Below are 7,783 nucleotides of genomic sequence, written 5' to 3'. Positions count from 1 at the left end.
AGGTTCTGATAAGATGGGAAAGAGCTCTGGAGTTGTAAACCAGTGTGTGCTTAGGTATGGGACGGACAGAGAGACGTTGGTAGTGGACAGTGATGTAGTTGCTCAGCATGCACCTGCTCTGCGGCCAGTAAGTCAATTTCCTTAGGAGAAAACAAGTCACATGAACGCAAATTTGGCCTAGAACCAGAATTGAATGGACCAGACCCAAGTTAAAAAACTTTGTCATGGTGAACTTAGGAAATACATCTGTGATCCCCAAAACTTTGAGGGCTGACCAAAAAATGTGTATCACGTAAGACATTGCAATTGGTTTAAGTCAGACGAGAGAGCTAGGTGTGGTGGCAAGCTTTGAAATGCAGCTCAGAGATCTGTAATCTACATTCACCAGCAGAGGCAGTCAGTTGCCTATGCTTTTGTTTTTGTTATTTTTAGCCTATTACGAGTTTCTGTTTTTGTAGCTTGACTTAAAAAAGTTCAATATAACATATCCCTGTAATAAACTAAAACAATATATTAATTTACATTTTTTGAAGCATTCCCCTCAATTTTAGATGTAACCTCCCTTAAATGTTTGTAGTATATTCTCCAGACTATTCTTTTTTATTTTTTATCTTTGGCTCTTAAAAAAGGCTTCTTGTTATCTGTGGTACACACTGCTAATTGCTTATTCATTGTCTATTTTCTTTTCTCATTATCTACAGAACTCCTACTTAATTCAGAATGGTAAAATCTAGCTCAAAACAAGGTGACTTCTCAGGTCCCCTTGAAGTTATGATTGGCTATGTGACCCAATTCTGCCTAAGGAAATGTATGTGGACATTTTTTTTGGTTTGACCTTCCAGGAGAAGTATAGTTTTCCTAATTAAAGGGTCAAGACTCAATTGGCATGTGCTTTTGCCACTCTCCCTTTTCCCTCTTCCTGCAGCCATCCAGTGAACACAAAGATGGAAGTCTGGATCCCTGGTGATATTCTAAAGCTGTTACAACAGTTATTGGTAGCTACATCTAGAATTCTTGTTACATGAGAAAAAGAAACTTATGTATTTAAACATGTTATTTGAAATTTCTGGTACATAAAGCTTAGCACTATTGATTGATATAGAAACCATTTCCCTTTGTGTGGTTTACAAAGTTCTGGAAACTCCTCAAATGGAAACTCTACATATCTAAACTGTGATGGCCTAGCTTTGATCCTTATAGGAAAGATTTTGTAACGCCTGAACTATCTGTGCAAAGACAAATCTATATGGCAAGACAGGAAGGAGCTGATAGGGAGATTTGTCACTTTGGGATCTATGTGAACTGATGGGAGAGTCTTGAAGTTGTATGGCCATATTTCTGGTCATAGGGAAACCTGTGGAAGAAAGGAAGGCTGCCTTTGATTGATGCCTCACTCATTCCACATCAGAGCTAGTTCTTAGGCTACAGTACCAAGATAAAGAAATATGATGAATAAATTAATTGCAGAGTTCTACTGATGACTAAGTTTTTCTTTCCCTTTCTGAGAAAGTTCTAGGGTAGATGTGACTTAATCCATTGATAGGAATTTCTCTTGGTAGGAGTGTAGGGGGTCTGTGGCACCAGGTGGAGGAGCTATTCTGGATCAGAGGGCCTTTCTGTGATGGCTACATTCCCACAGCAGTGGTGATGTCTTAATTTGCCTACACCTGGTACTGTCTTTAACAATGTGGAAGGAGAAGAGTTTTGCTTCATTTCTTGTTGACCTGGTGGTCACTTTGTGAATTTTTAAAGACTAAGACATACTTGCTAACAAAAGTCTCCCTTTTAGCCCTCAGCCTACTAGCGTTTGCAGCCTTCATTTTCAGATAAAAAACTTAAATTCTGCAGATTGATGGCTTCTAACCTCTGTTAGACTCTCAGTGTTGCTTGGTAATCATTGTACTCACCCCTAATCAACCTAATGATATCTTATGTGGCTATTCCAAACTTTAATGACTATCTTCCATGACCTGATATCACATCTTCTTCCTTGTCTCATAATTTCAGATTTCAAAATATATTATAAAGCTATAGTAATTGAAACAGTATGGTACTAATGTAAAAACAGACATAAAAACCAATGGAATGGACAGCCCAGAAATAAATCCACACATTTACAATCAACTCATTTTTGACAAGGGTGCCAAGAACACACAATGGAAATAGGATGGATGGTCTCTTCAACAAATGATGTTGGGAAAACTGAGTATCTGCATGCAGAAGAATAAAATACGACCCTTACCTCCTACTGTATACAAAAAAGCAAGTCAAAATGAATTCACGTTTAAAAAATAAGACCTGAGGGGTACCTGGGTGGCTGAGTCATTAAGTGTCTGCCTTCGGCTCAGGTCATGATCCCAGGGTCCTGGGATCGAGCCCCACATGGGGCTCCCTGCTCAGCAGGGAGCCTGCTTCTCCCTCTCCCACTCCCCCTGCTTGTGTTCCCTCTCTTGCTGTATCACTCTCTTTCAAATAAATAAATAAAAATCTTTAAAAAAAATAAAAATAAGACCTAAAACTATAAAAAACATAGGCAAAAAGCTTCTTGACACTTGTCTGGGCAGGTTTTTTTTTTTAAATATGTGACCCCAAAAGCACATTTAGCAAAAGCAAAAACAAACAGGTAGGATTGTAGCGAACTAAGAAGCTCTGTACAGCAAAAGAAACAATCAACAGAGTGAAAAGACCAACTACAAAATGGGAGAAAATACTTGTAATCCTAACATCTGATGAGTGGTTAATAACTAAAATACCTAAGGAACTCAACTCAATAGCAAAAAAACAAATAACCTTTTAAAAAAAAGTTTAAAAGGCTTTAGCAACTGAGTGACATAGTCAGATTTATGTTTTAAATAGAACATGTTGTGTGGATGGTGGAAAAACAAGAGTGGGGAAAAGGAGAAACCAGTAGAGAGGCTAGTGTTACAGTCCAGATCAGAAACAATGGTGACTTGAAATAGAGTAGAAATATTGGGGTTGTTGAAAAGTGTTTGGATGCAGCATAGACTGCAGTGACAGAGAGAGAATGGACTGTATTTGCTGGAGGTCTGTATATGAAATATGAGAGAAAGAGACAAATCATGTATGTTGCCAAGGTTTTTGGTATGAGCAACTAGGTGAATGGTGTTCTCTTGTAGTAAGATGAGAAACACTGTAGGAGTTACACATTCTAGAGGGAGGGATTAAAATTTCTGTTTTGTACATATTATATTTCAGATTTCTATTAGACACCCAAGTATTACCTAGGGTATTATATATATAGGATATAGGAATCTGGATTTCAGAGGTGAGATTAGAGCTGATTATACATACTTGGGAGATACAGGCAAAGCTGCCCATCAGCTTCATTTCCTTCCATTTTTCCTTAAGGTATTCATTAGGTTGAGATTGGTGTGTATTATTCTTCTGAATTTTGTTTATTTGTTTTTCATTTTCCTAGATAGCCATATCAATATGTGGTATTATTTTGTATGCTTTCAAAATTAAAAGACACTGCATATATATTTTTTTGCAATTTTCTTTTTTCTTTTTAAAGATTTTATTTATTTATTTGACAGAGAGAGACACAGCGAGAGAGGGAACACAAGCAGGGGGAGTGGGAGAGGGAGAAGCAGGCTTCCCGTGGAGGAGGGAGCCGGATGCAGGGCTCAATCCCAGGACCCTGGGATCATGACCTGAGCCGAAGGCAGATGCTTAACAACTGAGCCACCCAGGCGCCCTGCAATTTTCTTTTGAAACTCAATTTTGTTTTCAAGATTTACTCAGTTGATCCAAACATCTACGTTTAATTAACTGTACTGTTTGACTAAATAAGATTTTAATCATCATTTCTTCTCTTGAAAGAGTTTCTGAATTTTTTTCTTAATGCAATCAGTGTGGCAACGAACATCCTTGTACACATTTTCTTCATGTACTCATGTGCAAAATTTACTCTTGGGAGTATAAATAAAAATGAAATTGCTGGATAATAGGATATTCACGTATTCAGCTTTATGGGATGTTTTCAAACTTATCTCCAAGGCAGCACAACAATTTACATATCCTATGTCAGGACTCTATAGAGTTCCTTCCCATGATATCTGAAATTAGAATAACTGTGCTTAAATATGATGTTTATATTATGTTTTGTTAGATACATTTCATTTAGTTAAGAAAGTCTCCACAGATTTCTAATTTGCATACATATTTTATCAAGAATTGACAGAATTTGGGGCGCCTGGGTGGCTCAGTTGGTTAAGCGACTGCCTTCGGTTCAGGTCATGATCCTGGAGTCCCGGGATCGAGTCCCACATTGGGCTCCCTGCTCGGCGGGGAGCCTGCTTCTCCCTCTGACCCTCCCCCATCTCGTGCTCTCTCTCTCTCTGTCTCATTCTCTCTCTCAAATAAATAAATAAAATCTTTAAAAAAAAAAAAAGAATTGACAGAATTTTATCAACCACATTTTCTGCATCTATTGAAATGGTCATTATTCTGTTCTTTTAATCTGTTAAAATGGCAATTTGCATTAGTAAATTTTCCGATGTTTCTCATACTTGCATTTTGGGGTAAATTCTACTCGATACCTATCTACTTATCTCCATCCATCCATCCATCCACCTATCCGTTCATCTAACCTATTTATTTAAATATCTTCAGGTAGGTATCAAGGTTATTGTGTCACATAGATTTCCCTCCTATTCTCTTATCTGGAGCACAGTGATTCATATAAAGATCATTCACTAGTTTGGTGGATTTACCTGAAAAATTATGTGGGCCTGATGCCTTGTGTGGAAGTTATTTGTATTCTTTTATGACTTATACATTTTTAACTATATCTTCTAGTATGTTCTTCTTTTCCTTCTTAGTGACATGCTTATTTTTGCCTTCTTTTTTTATTCTTGATTAGTGTTGCCAGAGGTTTGTCTAAGTTGATAGTTTATTCCAACGAAGCAGCTTTTGGCTTTGTTAATCCTCTCTCTGATTTCTTTGCTGTTCTATTTCATTAATTTCAGCTTTATTTGTTATTATTTACTTATCTTTTCCTTTGCAGTTATTATTTTTTGAAAAATTAAGTTGAACGATAAGCTCCCCAGTATTATGTTTTTGTAATATTTGATATATTCATATATACATATTCAAGCATATACTTTATAAAGTTTGTATCGTATTTATAAAAATATTTGAAATGTTTTTATCCTTAATAACTCATTAAGATATTTTATTAGGAAATATTTCAAACATTCAAAGATATAGATTTATATATTCTTTTTTCCCCAGATTTATCAAGATATAATTGACATATTATGTAAGTGTAAGGTATACAATGTATGATTTGATACAAATATATATTGTGAAATGTTTATAAAAAAGGTTACTTAGCATATCTTCACCTCATATAATTACCACTTTTATTGTTGTTGATATGGTGAGAACATTAAAATGTTACTCTCATAGCAACTTTCAAATATACAATACAGTATTATTAACCTGTATAACTATATTAATAGAGTTGCCATGCTGTTCCTTAGATTCCCAGAACTTACTCGTCATATAAGTGAATGTTTGCACCCTTTAACCAACCACCCCATTTCCCCTACCCCTCAGTCCCCAGCAACCACCATTCTGTTGTCTGTTTCTATGAGTTTAATGTTTATAGATTCCACATGTAAGTGAGGTCAGACAGTATTTGTCTTTGTCTGATGTATTTCACTCAGCGTAATGCCTTCAGTGTCCATCCATATTGGTATGAATGGCAGGATTTCCTTCTCTTTTATGGCTGAATAATATTCCAGTGTTTGTGTGTGTGTACACACCATATATTCTTGATCCATTCATCCATCAATGGACACTTAAGTTGTTTTCATGTCTTGGCTATTGTGAATAGTGCGGCAATGACCATGGGAATTCAGATATCTCTTTGAGATAATGACTTCCTTTGGATATATAGCTAGAAATGGGATTGCTGAATCTTATGGTAGTTCTATTTTTAGTTTTTGAGAATGTTCATACTGTTTTCCATAGTGGCTATACCAATTTACATTCCCACCAAAAATGTACCATGTTCCCTTTTCTTCACATCCTGACCAACATTTGCTATCTTTTTTCTTTTTGATAATAGCCATTGTAATAAGTGTGAGGAGATAGCTCATTCTGGTTTTGATTTGTATTTCCCTAATATTAGTGATGTTGTGCACCATTTCATGTACTTGCTGGCCATTTGTGTATCTTCTTTAAAGAAATGTCTATTCAAGAACTCTGCCAACTTTTTAAATTAGATTGGGCATATATATATATATATATATATATATATATATATATATATATTTTTTTTTTTTTTTTTTGCTGTTAAGTTGTAAGAGTTCCTTATATGTTTTGTATAGTATCCCTTTATTAGATATATGAATTGCATATCTTTTTTCCCATTCTGTAGGTTTCCCTTTAATTTTGTTGATTGTTTTTTTGCTGTGCAGAAGCTTTTTAGTTTGGTGTAGTCCCACTTGTTGATTTTTGCTTTTAATTGTGCTTTCAGTGTAATTGCCAAAAAATATTGCAGACTGATGTCAAGAAGATTTTCCTATTTTCTTCTAGGAATTTTATGGTTTCAGGTTTTATGTTTAAGTTCTCAATCCATTTAAAGTTCATTTTTGTAGGTGGTATAAGATAAGAGTCCAATTCCTTTCTTTTCTATGTGGATATCCAGTTTTCTCAACATTTTTTATTGACGAGATTATCCATTCTTTATTGATTACTCTTGGCTCCCTTTTTAAATATTAGTTGACCATATATGCATGGGTTTATTTCTGGACTTTTGATTCTGTTCCTTTGATTTATGTGACTGTTTTTTTGCCAGTACCATACTGTTTGGATTACTACAACTTTGTAATATAATTTGAAATCAGGAAGTGTGATGCCTTCAGCTTTGTTCTTTCTTAAGATTTCTTTGAGGACTTCTGTACTTCCATATGAATTTTAGTATTGTTTTATTTTTCTGTTTCTGTAAAAAATGCCATTGGAATTTTTATAGAGATTGCATGGAATCTATAGATGGCTTTGGGTAGGAGGGACATTTTAACAATATTAACTCTTCTGGTCTATGAATATGGAATATCTCTCAATTTATTTGCATCTTCTTAAATTTCTTTCATTGGTGTCTTATAGTTTTTGGTGTAAAGATCTTTCATTTCCTTGGATAAATTTATTTCTAAGTATCTTACTGTTCTGATGCTATTGTAAGTGGGGTTATTTTCTTTATTTCATTTTCAGAGAGTTGATTATTAGTATATAGAAAAACCACTGAATTTTATATTTGTATTGATTTTGTATCCTGATACTTTATTGAATTTATTTTTTAGTTCTAACAGCTTTATGGTGGAGACTAGGATTTTCTATATACAAGATCATGACATCAGCCAACAAAGACAATTTTACTTCTTCCTTTCTGAATTGGATGCCTTCTGTTTCTTTTTTCTTTTTTTGTCTTTTTTTTTTTTTTTTGCCTGATTTCTCTGGTGTGGACTCCTAGGGCTATGCTGAATAGGATTGGTGAGAGTAGACACCCTTGTCCTATTCCTGAAAATAGAGAGAAAGCTTTTAACCTTTCACCATTGAATATATTAAATGTAGATTTGTCACATATAGCCTTTATTATGTTAATGTATATTCCTTCTATACTGAATTTGTTGAGATTTTTTTTTTAATTTTTTTATTCTTATATTATCCCCATACATTGCATCATTAGTTTTAGATGTAGTGTTCCATGATTCATTGTTTGTGCATAACACCCAGTGCTCCATGCAGAATGTGC

Source organism: Leptonychotes weddellii, chromosome X (assembly GCF_054177405.1).
Source record: "Leptonychotes weddellii isolate Sample4059 chromosome X, ASM5417740v2, whole genome shotgun sequence".
Classification (NCBI taxonomy): Eukaryota; Metazoa; Chordata; class Mammalia; order Carnivora; family Phocidae; genus Leptonychotes; species Leptonychotes weddellii.
The sequence above is the reverse complement of the archived record's forward strand: the minus strand, read 5'-3'. Positions refer to the sequence as shown.